The sequence below is a fragment of the Malaya genurostris genome, chromosome 2, assembly GCF_030247185.1.
Source record: "Malaya genurostris strain Urasoe2022 chromosome 2, Malgen_1.1, whole genome shotgun sequence".
Lineage (NCBI taxonomy): Eukaryota > Metazoa > Arthropoda > Insecta > Diptera > Culicidae > Malaya > Malaya genurostris.
In genome coordinates, this window is record NC_080571.1 from 129,691,199 (window position 1) to 129,707,651 (window position 16,453).

Below are 16,453 nucleotides of genomic sequence, written 5' to 3' on the forward strand. Positions count from 1 at the left end.
CATTTTTCAACCAGTTGTCCTTTGTAGTAAACTTTCTGCTGATTTGTTATTTAAAATGGATAGCACCGCCTCAGAAGCCATAATTCTGTGTGTTGAAGAACGAGATCTCACCAAAACTACAACCCTGTACGTTATCACAACCCGATCGTCTTTGGTCTACTTCGTCTGGATCAGTTTAATCCGAAAGAGAACGAGTACATGAAGCAGAGACATTTGTGTTAGTTCAATAAATAAGTGTATATTTCTCAAAGAGTGTTTGGTGTGGCTCTTGCGAAACTTCCGTGGCTTGACTGAGGAGAACGGCTTTCCACCACGATGATTGATGCGACTGTTCGGATTGCATGCTGGATGCATGCCCCCTTCCCTATTTCGGATGAAGCTTCCCGTTCGATGTTGGTCTATTGATTACCTTTTCCTGCTATCGAAGATTCAACTTACCAGGTAAACAACTCTAACATTTTGGCCCTTCGAACCGGATGTTGGACCGGTTTCGCAATCTGGAGTTCCGAAGCGTTAGCACTGGGCTGACGCTATTGAGAAAATCGACGCTTCAAAACGCCATCGCACTTGCATCAACTGAATACAATACCGCCATCACACCTTGAGACAATAGTCGTTGGATCTTATCCGCCATCGCCATCGCCAGCTCCATTGCCATCAACGAGTTTGGCTTGGTTGGAATTTAATCTTGCATGTACCAGGTTGCTGCATGATACCCGCTGATCGAAAATACGATATAGGCTTTCATGGATTTGGATTCTGCATTTGCTGGATCGCTGGACTGGCGCAACAATTTTTGTCGTGAGACTACTTCAGGAATCAGAACAAATTGGCTCAAATGGCACGTTCCCCTTGATATTTGGAGATTTGTGCCTTGACATCAATTTATTTTAAGCATCATTTTCCCGATATATAAGAGGGAAGAATTGAAAGGAAATAGTAAGGGTTGGACTAGGAGGATGGGAAAAGTTGACGACACAAAAACACAAATAAAGTACAAAGCTTTTCTACACTCCCAGAGGGATGCGGAATGCTCTGCTGGTTATAAAGCAGAATGAGACACCCAAATCCTAAAGGAAATTGGTGTTTCATATTTGCTCGTAAAACACTAAGCTTTCCAGAAGGAATGCTGAATGCTTTGTGAGTGCCTATTGGCACGAAAATAAAACTTTGTATCTCCGTAAAGATTTAAAGTTTTACTTTATCAGATGACAGATGACAGTTCATCTGCCTTCTGCTTCCAAACCACTCCAGCGACCATTGTATGACCATCTGTAGCAGCTGCTTATTTCACACAGATTTAACACAACTGTAAAAGATCTGCACGATCATACACTTTACATTCGACCTGCGCTAGTCACAAACAAACAAATCACTTCGTATCTATTCACACACTGCTACACTTATTTAATATAAGCTAAACACAGACCCTGAAGGTCTGCTCAAAAAAGAAAAAAGTAACCATCATCCGGCCTATAAATGCAAAATGATTTCAATATAAAATCATGCAAACTGTTTATTAAAATTAATTCACTTGCACTTTAGAAGCATAACTAACTCTGGGGGAAGCAAAAACGCATAATAGGAGTAATTACTCGCGACGTTTCACCTGAAACCAAATTTTATTCGGAGGACGCTTGCGAAACACGTCCACTCTCACTGCACTCTCACTCTCGTCACGATACGGATGATTGCATGGTTAAACGCACGTCTGAATAGTTTAAGCATTAAAATTAGACTTATGAATAAATTGCATGGAGTTCAAGATTTAATAGTTGTGTTAGTTGAATAAATAATTGTATATTTCTCAAAGAGTGTTTGGTGTGGCTCCTGCGAAATTTCCGTGGCTTGACTGAGGAGGACGGCTTTCCACCACGACGATTGATGCGACTGTTCGGATTGCATGCAGGATGCATGCCCCCTTCCCTATTTCGGATGAAGCTTCCCGTTCGATGTTGGTCTATTGATTACCTGTGCCTGCTATCGAAGATTCAACTTACCAGGTAAACAACTCTCTAACATTTTGGTCCTTCGAACCGGATGTTGGACCGGTTTCGCAATATGTAGTTCCGAAGCGTTAGCACTGGGCTGACGCTATTGAGAAAATCGACGCTTCAAAACGCCATCGCACTTGCATCAACTGAATACAATACCGCCATCACACCTTGAGACAATATTAGTTGGATCTTATCCGCCATCGCCATCGCCAGCTCCATTGCCATCAACGAGTTTGGCTTGGTTGGAATTTAATCTTGCATGTACCAGAATCGGTAGGTTGCTGCATGATACCCGCTGATCGAAAATACGATATAGGCTTTCATGGATTTGGATTCTGCATTTGCTGGATCGCTGGACTGGCGCAACAATTTTTGTCGTTAATACGACTTACTTTACTATGGGGCGCCTTCTCAAAATTTACCCTCTGAGAGAGTGATAAGTTTTTGATCGTAATTATCTCTTGTTGTCTCTAACGAATCAACATAATTTTTACTACATGCCATCGGAAATATGATCACAATTTTATGTTAAAATTTTCAGTTGTGTGACATAATATCAAATAATTCAAAATTAAACTTTTCTTAAATGTTTGGTTTAAACGAGTATAAAAGAGGATAATTCATATGGCGCGTTTGCCTTCCTCGTATTTTTAAATCTCATAGCTCAGTGAACTGTGGAAGGATTTATATAATCTAACTACCAATAGAATCGAAATTTTTCAACTTAAGCATAGCACCAGCATTAAAGTATTTCAATAGTACACCATAGAAAAACCTGTTTGATTTAACCCATGACAGCACCAGCCAATCAGAACGCGTTCTGAGGAAGAGAACAAAATATCTGCTGCTGTACAACAAATCGTTCGAAAAAAGTGTTCCGAACAGTGCTTAATATTGTAGTGAGTTCCACAATTTGGTCCTTCTGAAAGGCAGGAATGAATCCTGTACAGCATCCTGATAGTTTCTTTCAATGAATTATGCAAATGCAAAATGAAATAATCGACATTAAAATTCTTTATGCTGCTATTTTTATAGCCGTTAGGACCACCCATTAGTGAAAAAGCTACAGACGAAATCACGTATAAAGAAACCTCTTAACAAAAATTGGATCAGTTTGGATTCTGTCGCCACTGTGAGCAGATGTATTTTGTGTCGTTTACAAAGCTAGTTTCGCTTCCGACAAGATCGATTACGTCACAGCTGCTAGTCGTTTGCATTGGTGAAAAAACAACGAAAAGTGGACAAAATTAGCCGTTTTAATGGCTCTAAAAGTTTTCTAAAGAACTATTAGGATTTCTTGCTCGCAAATTGAAGGCAAGGATGGCTTTTATCGTATCAAAGAACGTTCGCTGGCAACTCTTTACCGATTGAATCAGTGCCATCAAAGAGAGTTGGAAATCATCGCAACAACAAAAAACCCGGCATGGCTCATTTAACATAGAATCGACACCAGTGCGAGAGCGAATTTCTCTCGATGACATTTCTGAGAATCAAAGGTTAGCACGCTGCTGTGGGGATCCTCTCTGAAGCAACAAACGGTTGCTTATTCTCGTTTCGCGATCCGATTCTATACAGGCAGTTGATAATTGCGATATAATCATTTTACTATTGCCGCTTATTCTAACTATGTGCATATAATCTTTGTATAAGTTGTGTCTAATGAAAATGTATGTGAATACTCCACACAAGGGTTTTGAAATATTGCAACCTAGTATGAGAATTATCAAGTCGAATCATCTTTTCGATTTTCTGTGATAATTGTCAACTTGCGATTCTCTCTTGGTAAATTCCACACAGCGGCGATCATTATCAGACTGTAATTTTTTTTAAGGGCCGAGAAATACTCAGAGTATGAAGTGGAGCGAAGGAATGTAGAAAAATTCTCTCGCGGTTCATGCATTGAGAGACTCGAGTTCTTGTAGCATCTTCTACCGGATTGAAAATGTTGTATACAATATAGATAGCAATATAGCAGCTTCTGTGAAATTTTCGGCAATCATCAACACTGACCTAGGATACTTCCTTGGGGTACACCAGCAGGAATAGTAAATCTTTCTGAAAGTGCATTATTCAGAGAAACCTGGAAAGAGATCTGCAAGATAATTTTTGATAACTTTAATAAGATACATGGGAAAATTAAACCGATGCAGTTTAAACACCAGCCCATCGTGCCACACATTATCGAATGCCTTTTCAATATCCAATATTGCCATGGCAGTCGTTTTGGACACTGATTTGTTTTGCTGGATGACGTTGTTAACCCTTGTGATTTGGTGGATGGTGGATCTTCCTTTCCGGAACCCAAACTGTTCTATCAGTAATGTATCCTGTTCATCTGCGAAAGCAAGAATTCGCATTTGTATTGACTTTTCAAACAGCTTGGATAGGGCAGAGAGTATGCTGATGGGCCGATAGCTCTTGAAAAAGGAAGGATCTTTCACCGGTTTCAAAACTGGGATAACTTTAGCTAACTTCCACATTGAAGGAAAGTAAACAAGCTCTCAGCACTTGTTAAAAATTTTAGCTAAGAAGACAAATGAGCGAATACTCAAATGTTTCAGCTCAATGTTGAATGTGTTGTCGAAACCGGGGGCCTTCATATTTTTGGATTTTTTCACAATAGCCATCAGATCATTCGCAGTGACTCTACTTTCCTGAGGAACCAAGCTGTCTGATTGGTCAACCTCAGCTACGCTATCAACAACGGCTAACCATGTTGAGTCGTAAATTGTGAGAACACACAAACTGCTGGCCTAGCGAATTTGCCTTCTCTACTGGTGTGATTAAAGGTATTCCTTCAGCTGCGTCCTGGGGTGACATCAGAGGAGGAATATTCTTCGGTTTTTCCTTAAGCACCTTCATTAAGGACCAGTAGGGCTTTGGATGTGGAAGAATTTGTCGAAGTTCCTGTTGCGAAGCTCAGATATCCTTTCCTGGATTATCCTAGTTAAGTTGTTATAATAGGTCTTCTTATCTAGGATGTCAGTTCGTTGATACTGCCTCCGGTAGATATTATGAAGTCGGATGAGTTTCTTAGTGACACTGTCGATTTGAAGAGAGGAACTTGGCATATGTTGTACTGGAACTATTCTATCACGAGCGACTGTGATTGAATGCTAGGGCCGCGGGGAATCGGCAAATCGATATTAATATGTTGGTCGGCGATTTGTTGAAAATGGACCCAGTCGGAGCGATAATAGTTCCTCCGAGGTTGAATAGGCAATGTTTCTGGTGAAGATCCCAACGTCAATAGTACTGGAAAGTGGTCGGAAGATAGCTCGTTGAAGACAACCGGAGAGCTGTCTATGGCGATGTTGCTGATGAATATATCCAAAATAGAATGAACTCCCGATCTGTAAAGTCGCGTTGGTTGATCCGGAGCGTGGATGTTGTACTGTCCAGCTTCGTAATCTTCGGCAAGTACGAATCCGTTTCTGTCTTTTGTTTCTCCACAGCTCATGCCGTGCGTTCAGGTCCCTAGCAATGATGAATTTGTTCTGTAGCCAGCCAGATCTCGCTTCAATGATGCACACGTACCATCTCAAAGATTGGTTTGTTTGGGGCAGTACGCTGCAATGATGATGAAGGGTCCCATTGTCGTTGTAATCTCAATTCCGATGACTTCTATAAGTTGCAATTTGAAGGCAGGCAGAAGCCTGTGCTGAATGGATCGTTTAATGGCAATGCAACTCCCCCTCCTCTTGTAGTGGTCCTGTCGAGCCTATGAATCCTGTAATTAGAAATAAAAATAGAAATTTCAGGGTTAAGATGAGTTTCAGTTAAAATAGCAATATCGGCATTCTTCTCATGAAGAAAGTCGGATAATTCAGCAGTTTTGCTCCTGCGTGAGCAAGCATTCAAATTTACTACAACCTACTCATTATATTGACGATCAGTTGTTCAGCAGAGAATAAATCACCAGATTCATCCTTTGCTTGTGGTTGATTACTGCCCCATCCACGAGGGATTTTGGAGGAAGAATCTTTTTGTGATCTAGCGGCTGAATCTTTTGGATTGCTGTGAGGAAGTGGCGGCAAATTTGGAATATCCCTTTTCGGTGGAAGCCGTGGGAAATTAATTTCATCCTTCTGTGGAACATTCTTGTGTGTTGATTGTTTACGGGATGCCTGTTGTCGAATTTTTGTGAACTCAGCACGTTTGGGACACGATTTGCTAGTAGATGGATGGTTGCCATCACAGTTCACACATTTTACTGCGATGCCATCTAGTAGACAATCGTTGGTATTGTGTGATTCGGCACATTTCCCGCACCGACTTATCATGTGGCAACTCCTCGCTCCACGGCCGTAGTACAAACAGTTCGTGCACTGTGTGACATCCCGATGTACCGGTTTATACCTCTGCCTTTCGATTATTACATGAAAAAGCGATTTTATCGTTTTTAGTTGTCTCATGGTAATGGAGCCCTTCTCCAGATGAATCAAATACAGTTGATCTCGATAGTCCGTGTTGTGTCGTTTCATTTTAAGCACCATCACAGGCTTTAGTCCAGTCTCCGACAGTGCCTGCTTTAGTTCGGCTTCCATCATGTCGGGTAGTCCTCGAATTACAACCTTCATAGGTTAGTTGGCGGCAATATCGTGTGTGAAGTATTCCGCTTTTGTCTGCTTCAGGTAACATTCCACTGCTTTGTAGTGGTTCAAAGCCGGTACAGTTATTTTGTAGCCTTCAGTACATAAACGGATTGTTGCCTGTAGTGCTTTGCTGATCAGCGTGTTGAAATCCGAGCATAGAGTCGATAGGAAGCCCTTCATGTAGAAAGGCGGCATTTTTTCCTTCTTCTGAAGTTCCTCTTCGACATCAACTGGCAGATCAGCGTATTGGTTGTTACTCAGCAAACGGTCGTTTACCTGTACATCACATGGCTTTAGACGCTTAGCATCCTTTGGATCCTTCTCAGATCTATGGCGCGTTTTACCCATATTATTATTATGTTATTAATACAAGTCGATAGAGATATTGACGATTAAGTTCTGCCCATTCTTCCATATGGCTAATTTTGAAAAGGCGCCCCATAGTAAAGTAAGTTGTATTCACGACAAAAGGTCAACTTTTGCAACAGTAGGTTGATTAATTGCTTTGTGCGTATTCATAATAACTTTTCGGCTCAAATTCGAAAGTAACGTTTACTACAACTTTGAATTTGTTTTTATTCATATAAAATTGCATTTTACTTTGTGGACAGTGTTTTTGAGAAGATACTACCAATATAAGACTTTACTACATTTTATTCATACGACCCATTGTATCCGATTTTATCACAATTAGTTGAATTGAAGTCGAGTAATCGGTAAATGATATGGCGATTCTACTAATGAGATGGCTGTTGATATAATAACCCTACTAGAACATTAATAAAATTGTTTGGCGCGCAACGAGTTGTTTTTAGTAATTTTTTTCTTTTGTGCCTTTTTAACCTACTTGCTTGTCCAAACCACATGTACAATTGAGTACTGGCGAAAAATGAACAACACACGTCAAGTTAAGTTATAGAAGAACTATAAGAAAGTACTTAACGATGACAGGTTATTCCATTATTCGAGGTTTTCCTAAAATTTCAGGAAAGGCGGATCTCTATCATCACGACGTATACAATTATTGCTGTGACAATGCACTGAAATTTTTTATGTGGAACACTTCTTCGTTTTCTAGAAACTTGTGTTTCTACATTAGAAACACAAGGAAGTAAACCTACAGAAAAATGGTCACATTTTGACCACCTACAGTTCAGTCATTTTTGTTTCTGTTTACAACATTATTTCATCTAGTGATTGGAAATATTTCTGCGTAGAGGAAAGGTGGGTAATAATACGCGGTACATATTATACGCATATTGTTGTGATTTTCCTGTTAATATTTACCATTGTTTACTTACGATAAACATTGAAATTTGGCCATAAATTAATAGATTTCCCATTGTACGGAGACACCAACAGCGATTCTAGTGAGAAACGGTTGTACTTTTATCCAAATGGAAAAAATGGCTACTGTGGTTGTGTTAAATGCGCAGGCAACTTTGTACATGCATTTTAGGAGCATTTACGAACCCATTTTACACCAGATGGCGCTTTTGGTGTCACGGATTGCTCAACTACATTACTATGATTTGGCCCTATTAACTTAATTCGGCAACATTGCAGCTTCCCTGTTAATTTCATGTCAATACGACGAACGTAAATACAAAATCTGTCATTAGACAACAAGCTTTATATTAATATCTAATAGAATCACGTTTTTCTTGGTTAGTAACAGTTTTTCGACCCAAACGAAATTTCGAGTATTACGGAAAATTCGTGTATTCGAGTGTTACGAAGAATTCTTTGTACGAATAATTGTTTACCACTGCGCACTATTACCTTACCCTTGCGCACTATTAGGACTAAAACACGACTATTTTGATGCTTTCATGTTCGTAAGTAACATAATAGTTGTAATCGTTCATTTGAAGATATTGTAAAGCAAGATTTTAAGTTTCCGTGGACGTGTTTACGATCTTGAAAAAAGTAATATTTTATTTATAATATTTCAAAAAGCTTAGGTGCGCAATAATCACCAGGTCACCTCTATTGATTTGAACGGATAAAGCATCATATTTCTATGTACATATGATAGAAATTTCGATCAATAACGAGCAGTGTCCTATTTTGCTGCTAAACATCTAATACGCAATGCTGGCTTACTATCTTTCCCTAACGGAGACGAATGAGTAAGCGACAAATCAGTTGGAAAGTATCGCTTTATCGATTGGTCATTCAAAGCAAAGGCGATACTCTGAAAACACACAAATCTATAAATCATTCAGTATAGAGCATTCAAGCTGAGAGGTTATATTTTCGTGGTTACTGGCTCTAGAGTTAACGGCTATTTTCGTGTCGAAAGCAACTATAGCTCCAGGCAAGAATGTAAAACCTGGTGGAAATCGCAAACGCAGCAAACGCTGGCACAACCAATATTCTGGGCGTTCCCGACTTGAAAGCAGTCCAAGAAGGCCATCCCATTTATACGCACAGAAGTGATGAGACACAGAGGTGCGAACGCAAAGAGCTGCTTATTCGGGTACGGGTCGGGTACGGGTAAATTTTTTTATCTGATACACGGAAAATAAAAACTACCTATTATTTGACTTCTTTTTACTTAATTTTGAGTACATCCTTTCATTCGCTCCTTCAATTGTTGTCAAAATACAAAGAGCAAAACCACCCAACAGCGAGAGTTTCGTTCAATAAGCTAAAATTAAGTACAACGTATTAACTTGAAATTGAGTCAATATGACTCAACTATAGAGTAAATATAACTCATCTTTGATTATTTTTTTGCACGTGTCTTACGAAAACTACCTAGAGCCACTTTACCTAAAATTAGGTTATTGAACGAAACCCCCAAATTGGGTGGAATGTACTTAAAATTAGGTTGATTTGCGGTTCTGTGTAGATTACCCGACCATTTGTACTTCACGTAAATATGTTAACACGTTGACGAGAATTTTTTATTGCAAAACAGTTCTTCCGAAAAATAAACAATTTGATTCAAGGGGTTTTGACATTCGCGCCTAGGACCAACCCTGACAATTGGCATATTTTTCCAGAAAAAAATTTCTTCATTTAAAAAAAAACTATCAATCATAGGTACGTGAAAAGTTATGTGAATATTTTCCACCCTACTTTTTTATAACATATTTAATAAGACACACTGCCTTAGCTCTAATACCGTTTTCGTTTTTGAACCTAGACGCGGGCGACTCTGACTCCGAGTTAAACGCACACGTGGTACGCGCCCTAAACAACAACTCATGAAAAAAAAAGAAAAAAATAAACAAACTTGCATGGATGCGTGGTGCAACCCGAGAAAATTTTTAGAGCGAAACTAAGCGATTGGAGTCCGATCTAGAGCGACCTCAGGTTGCTAAAACAAACATATAAAACGTTGTTTGGGCGACTCTGAGTCAGCTTTCGGGCTGCTCTGATCAATAAACGAAAACGGTTTAAGAAGTTACGGTCAGACCCTACTTTTCACGTAGGTTTTACAGGACTGCCATTTTAAAACTGTTTAACATGCACAATCCAGTAAAAATTATTTGATTCATATATAAAATGTAGTACTCATATCACATTCAGATACCAAAAAACTGTGATTTTAAATATTGGTTGGAGATTTTCAAAATTTTCATATAAATCATTAGGATTCTAACCATAAAAACATGAACATTTATTTCAGAAAATCTGCATAGAAGTTCTTCTTATTCTTCACTTCTGGAGGCATGGCAAAAACACGGATCCGTTCTGCACGGTACTCACCATCACTCGTGAGCACACCACCAGGAGTATTTAATGCTACGCTTCGTGCCCGTGTTGAAAAACACACACACCGAACGCAGTAGAAAAAGCACCCGTACCGGTGGTCGTGTAATTGCCAAGCAACGGTGTTTGGATTTTCGGGCAGCACTGAAGTCGAGTGTTCCTGACTTCGGCAAACACCGAAGCCGAGTGTTTCCGATTTTGCCATATACGTTGCTTGTACTATAAGCACCTATAGCGCCACGGTATGACGAAAAATGCGTTTGAATGATTAATTCCTTTTTCATCAATACGTGTCTGATTGAATTCAATTGATTGACAATATAACCAACGCATGGGTGCTCTTCGGTGCCTTCGCGAAATTGAAAACACTCGGCTCCGGTGTTTAACGAAACTGAAAACACGCAGTTTCGGTGTATGCCGAAGCTTGAAACACCAACGCCGAAAATAAAACAGCGCCACGAGCACCGTGGCTTCGGATATTGCGTTTCGTGTTTCTCTTTGTGCACTGGCACGCAATGGCATTCTCAATACACGCGGTGGCGGTGGTTATATGAAGCACGTAGTGCAGTGCAGTGTTTGGACATGCCTGACAGCAAGTTGGGCTATATTGCCAGTTAATTTTTGTTTCTTTTCACTGGACTACAAGTGAAAATCTCAATGCGTGATTTTTCACCGTGTTCACTCGTTGAGGGTTCTGCCGGAGGTGGCACAGAAGTTCAATGGCTGTAAAAACCACTATTTCGTAAAAACCATACCTACATAAAATTGAATACAACGGGTATTACGACATTTTGGGTAAATATGCTTCTCGAAAAATTTAGTAGATATTACTCCCTTTTGTTGATATTTGTAAATAAGTATAAAGTACCAAAGGCATTGGAAATTTATTCATGCATCACAGTGTATTTATATGTTTAAATGTAAACAAGCATTTTAATGTATTTTGCTTACCAACTAGAGGCTGATACGGTTCGCTATCTAAAACACTTTATTTTGGTAAAATTTTCACTACTCATTCGGGTCGGGTACGGGTACGGGTAATGTTTAATCGCGTACGGGTAAATTTTCTAATTTTTTAACGGGTACGGGTAATTTTTTTCATTATTGATTTATTATTGGGTACGGGTCGGGTACGGGTAAATCTTTTTGCTGATCACTCGGGTACGGGTCGGGTTCGGGTATAAGAATTTCTATACCCGACCATCTCTAGTGTTAAGGTCCATGAGTGTTGAGTCGCAGAGACATTCTACAGGTACAGATTTTGTACAGAGCAACGGAGATAGAAAACGAAACCAGAAATCGTTGGCAACGCACTCCAGGTACAACCGGAACATACTCTCAGTTCGTCGGTTTTCATCACGGCGGCGCAACAGCGACAACAGTAATAAGATAGATTTAATTTTATTGCATCATCTTTACTATAACTGATCTAATTATTCCTAAAATCCATTTTGATATTATTAATTTAAAACAACCAGTTATTGTAATCGATGATCTCATGGAAGATCATCCGAATCCAATTCCGGATCCTTGCAAGATCTTCAATACTCCCAGGGCTCAGCATTACCCAGAGGGTACTTCTGGGCCATGGATAGTCTTTTTTCGGCGCAAATTAAAGGCATTGCATTTGATGCAAAATACTAAAGATTTGACATCACATTTTTCAGAAGTATCTCGAAAGTTAATAGAGACAAAATTCGAATTGTAGTTAACGAAGGAGGTGGGAATTGACGGTATTACCACTAAAGCAAGTCTGACAGTCGATGACTTACCTAAAAATGGAGTTGGTCGTTTCAAACACTCTATGCTTGAGGTATTCTCGAGTGCAAGTAATTGTACTCAGCATCTATTAACAATGGGAACAAGTCTTATCGTCCCTCAGATTCATTTCGTGTGACATTTGACGGTTGCGTTGCCTAGCATCTACATCGATAAAATTCGTTTTCCTGCTCGACTTTTCGTTCTGCATGTTATGAGTTGCACGAACTGTAAAAACTGGGCATGCTGCTACTTATTGTAGTAATAAGCCTAAATGTATCCGATAAGAAGGGCCCCAAAGGATAATATTTGCGATAAAGACATTGAAGTCTTCACTTTTCTTGGTTCAGTGTATATCGAGTTGATCTACATTCTAATCTTTTGCTCCTCGAATAATCGAAATTTAATAGTGCAAATTGCTATATACTCTGAAATCATCTATCGTGAAAGTGAACTAAAGTGGTTTTAATGCGCGAGTGATATAGTCTATATCTGTCACACTAACCACGTAGGGCACTTATTTTCTAAAAAAAAAGTAAACCGGTTGCAAACCCAACAAGCCATCTTTTCTGCCACGCACATCGAAGCCGATAGTACTCACAAACACTTTCTGACGTTTAACTGCTTTCATCACAAATGCGACGCCGAAGTTTGTTTTGGTTCCTCAAGTTCGCGTAGCAACAAAGTAGTTTACCGTTTCTGCTCGAAAAATGTTCATGTTAAGTGCGCCAATTTGAACAACTCGCTTGTAAAATCGATTGGTGACAGCCCAGGAGTTTGCTGGTTGTGTTTCCAGTGTCAACAATCGCCCAGTCTTCATAACTCAACGGATGAAATTCTATACTTGATCCTCCAACGCACCACCTCAACTCTGAAGTCAGTTGGCGACCTAATGAGTTCTATGCAATTTTTTTTGCCGTATGTACGCTAATGCTTGTACCAGAACCAGCTGCACTCACCGGTCTACTTCACGTGATCAAGTGGTACTCGTTTTTTTGAACGGCTAGACGACCTTCATCTCGACCTAACCAATCTTTTCGAATCAATTCTCGAGGACACCAATAAACGGCCTCGTACCAGCAGTGTCAGCAGGCAATCTATTTCTCAACCAGATAAAATTCCGAGAGTTGATGTTTCGATACATAACCCTAGCCTTTCAACTTCTAAAGCTGCGATTGTTTCAGATACGAATGATATCAACAATCCGAATTCTAATGCTGCTGAATGTGCAGCTAACATCATCACAACGTCACCATCAACAGCCTCTGCCACCATCGATACCGCCCAACCTCCTTAGCAACGACACCCAACAAGTAACAAACAAGTAATGAAACGTTTCAGTTGAGCAATACCAAACACCCTGAGCGAACAATGAAACGTTTCAATGAGATGTCACTCGTGGAATTGAGCAAAGACACAATCCCAGCAAAGTTACTTGTATGCATGAAAGCAAAAAAATGTCTCAGTTGTTTCAACCAATTATTAAGTTATTTGAACTTAAAACGCCAATTGCAATAAATATTTTTACTGTTAGCCTCTTCAGGGGCAACTAATCGTTCACAGCTTGAACAACGAAGTTTTACCTAATAAACTGCTTATATCTTTATCACTAAACTCACAAAGGATATGAAAATGAACCAAAAGATTACAATTCTCAAAATGGAACTCATCAGAAAAATGGTCATAGGGAATTAGGAAATTTTTCCTTCACTTGCATCAGAATGGCTCGCTAGTAAACCTAATGCTACAGATACACTTTCAAGAAAATACAAATAGTACCACTTCACTTTAGCAGCAAATTTTTAAGCGTTTAGCGGTTTTAATAACATTGACATGAACTGTCCTAGAATACATTACTCTCAGATGAAATTAAAACATTTATACTGTAGAAATATCTATTTAACACGTGGAAAACTTGTTTTACAATTAACTGTTATATTCTTCTGCATACTTTCACTTACATAAAACGACCACTGCGTAACTAACATAAATGACGTTCATTTACCATTGAAAATTTTCAATATGAAACGCTTCTGGTGAAATGAAGAGGTTTTTTGTTCTGCGTTTTGCTGTCTTCGTTCTCCGCCAAGTGACAGCATTTTAATACAACAATTTCAGTTACCTGTATGGTTATGTCAAAATCAACAGATATGTTAGTTAAATCAGCACCATTTTAGTTGAAACAACCAGGGCGTAAAACAACAATTGCAATATTGTAATTTTGTGATCTGCGGCTTCTCCGTGTATAATCTGTTGAAACTGTAAGTTGCAATGGCTCAAAAAATAAAAATCAGTGCCTTCGGTTCGACTTTTTGTTCGTAAGTAATATAGTGGTCACAATTAGAAAGTTTCGTTGACACCAGCACTACTAAAAGACAGTATATTAAAAACAAAAATAAAAATGGGTTCAATGAATAATTCATTTAATATAAAGCAGATAAAGGTTTTATCATGCCGATAGATGGAAGTTAATATCTTAACATACCGAATTTCCATTTAAAAATTCAGAACGTATATCAATAAGGAATATTTTATTATCATTAAAATCAATAATTTTGCTTAAGTTGAAATAACTAATCGTAATATATAAAACAACTAAAACCGATTTGTATCTCAACTCACATAACTGTTGAATCAAAAACAAGGTCGGTTGTTGTAACTAAAATCTTCATTGAAATTGAAAGGTGTGTGTCTTGACTAACTGACAGCATCTTTTTTTCAACCAAAAATTTTGTTATTTCAACCATCGTTTCTGTTGATCAAAAAACAAAAATGACAGTTCAGAAAAAATAACAATCGATTAGTTGTACCAAATTTTAACCAACCAAATTCAGAAAAACAACTAATATTTTGGTTGTTTCACGAACGCGAGGGGTTCCGTGTATGAATGAATATTAAACATTTTCAATTTAATCACTTTGTTCATACAATATTAATACAAATAAAAATTCCGGTTCTTTTTTGATCATAAGGTATTGTAGATGCTGCGGTGAAGAAAAACTATTGTATATTGATTCATGAAATAAACGTATTTATGAAATAATCTATAAATAGGGTAAAGGCTCTTTGTTTCATCTCATTTGGAGGGACGTTGTCTCAAAAACCAGATTTATCCACTAAAATCACTATAATTATTTCATGTTTCTGCTTAATTCGCCTTGCTTAACATTGGGAGTTGATTCACATTTTTTGGAAATCAAACTAATATTCAAAAACCCGCTAAAAGCACTTTTGATGTGATCACTACTCTGCTCCTAATCTTATCTCACTCTCAGGTTCAAAATGTCAGGAATCTTCTTAAAAAGGGCCTAATGCGAACTATGAGACTATGGGTTGTTTTCGTTACCTTTCGTTTAAAATTTAAAATTTTATTGTAAAGTATATTTATTAAACTTAAAAAAACAAAAAGAGAATTGTTACTATTTAGGCATTAGCCCTTCTAAAAACAAAATGAAAGCTAGAGATGCCATTTATGCAGATTTATCTGTACTGTTGATTTTAAATCAATTTTAAATGATATTTTTTCCAAAAATATGTTTATTTCATAGGCAATATACATAAGTTTTTCATCGCTGTGGCATCCACAATACATAGTACTTTAAACCTAATACATTTTGAATATCATATCAGTATTTTGGTATTCATTAGGTAATCTAAACACTGTTTTTATCAAGCGATGTGCAATTATGAATTACATTAAATAAAATACATTCATTTTTACATAATCTTATCACTATTTCAAGTTTGTTTGTATCAGTTCATCACTTTTATTCTATATAGATGGCTGGCTATTGGTTGAACTCATGGAAGAGAAAACAGTCTAACATAAAATCAAACTTAAATTGGAATTCCAATGGACTTAATGAAATGATAAAGAAGTTTCATGAAATGAAGGTCACGTCGTGAACTGGGACATTGGATAGTCTACCTTGGGTACGCAAGGAATTTATTAGTTGAGATCTGACATCACATCTGACATCAATCTCGGTGCACAGCCGATGAAACACACACACTCAACAGCGTTATATTGACATATAGCAGAATGAAACCAGTTCTACTAGATTTGCCACAATGGTTATTTCATTAGTATTTAACACGCTCTTTCTGGTAATATTCGAAGCCGAAACAGTTTTATTGAAATATAAATGTCAATAACATAATTAAACTAATGTCACGGATACGAAAAAAATACTTGTTGATGATAATTTGAAGAAGAAAAAAAAATTTGTTCGTTACATTATGAGAAATCTTAGCGAAACCAAATGAGATGAAAACAAAGCACAACCAAGTGAACTAAGTGAAAACCTTCAGTCGGTGTTTAACAGTAGATCGCACCGCACGCGCATAGCTCTTGGCTCCTGGAATTATTTTCTGGCTACC

The 16,453-nt window shown here is 38.2% G+C and overlaps 1 protein-coding gene across 3 annotated transcripts in view; it reads right to left on the reverse strand.

The window, feature by feature from the left end:
- Positions 1-16,453, reverse strand: part of LOC131430077 (phenoloxidase-activating factor 2-like) — a 79,281-nt gene that overhangs the window by 15,292 nt on the left and 47,536 nt on the right. The window lies entirely within an intron of this gene.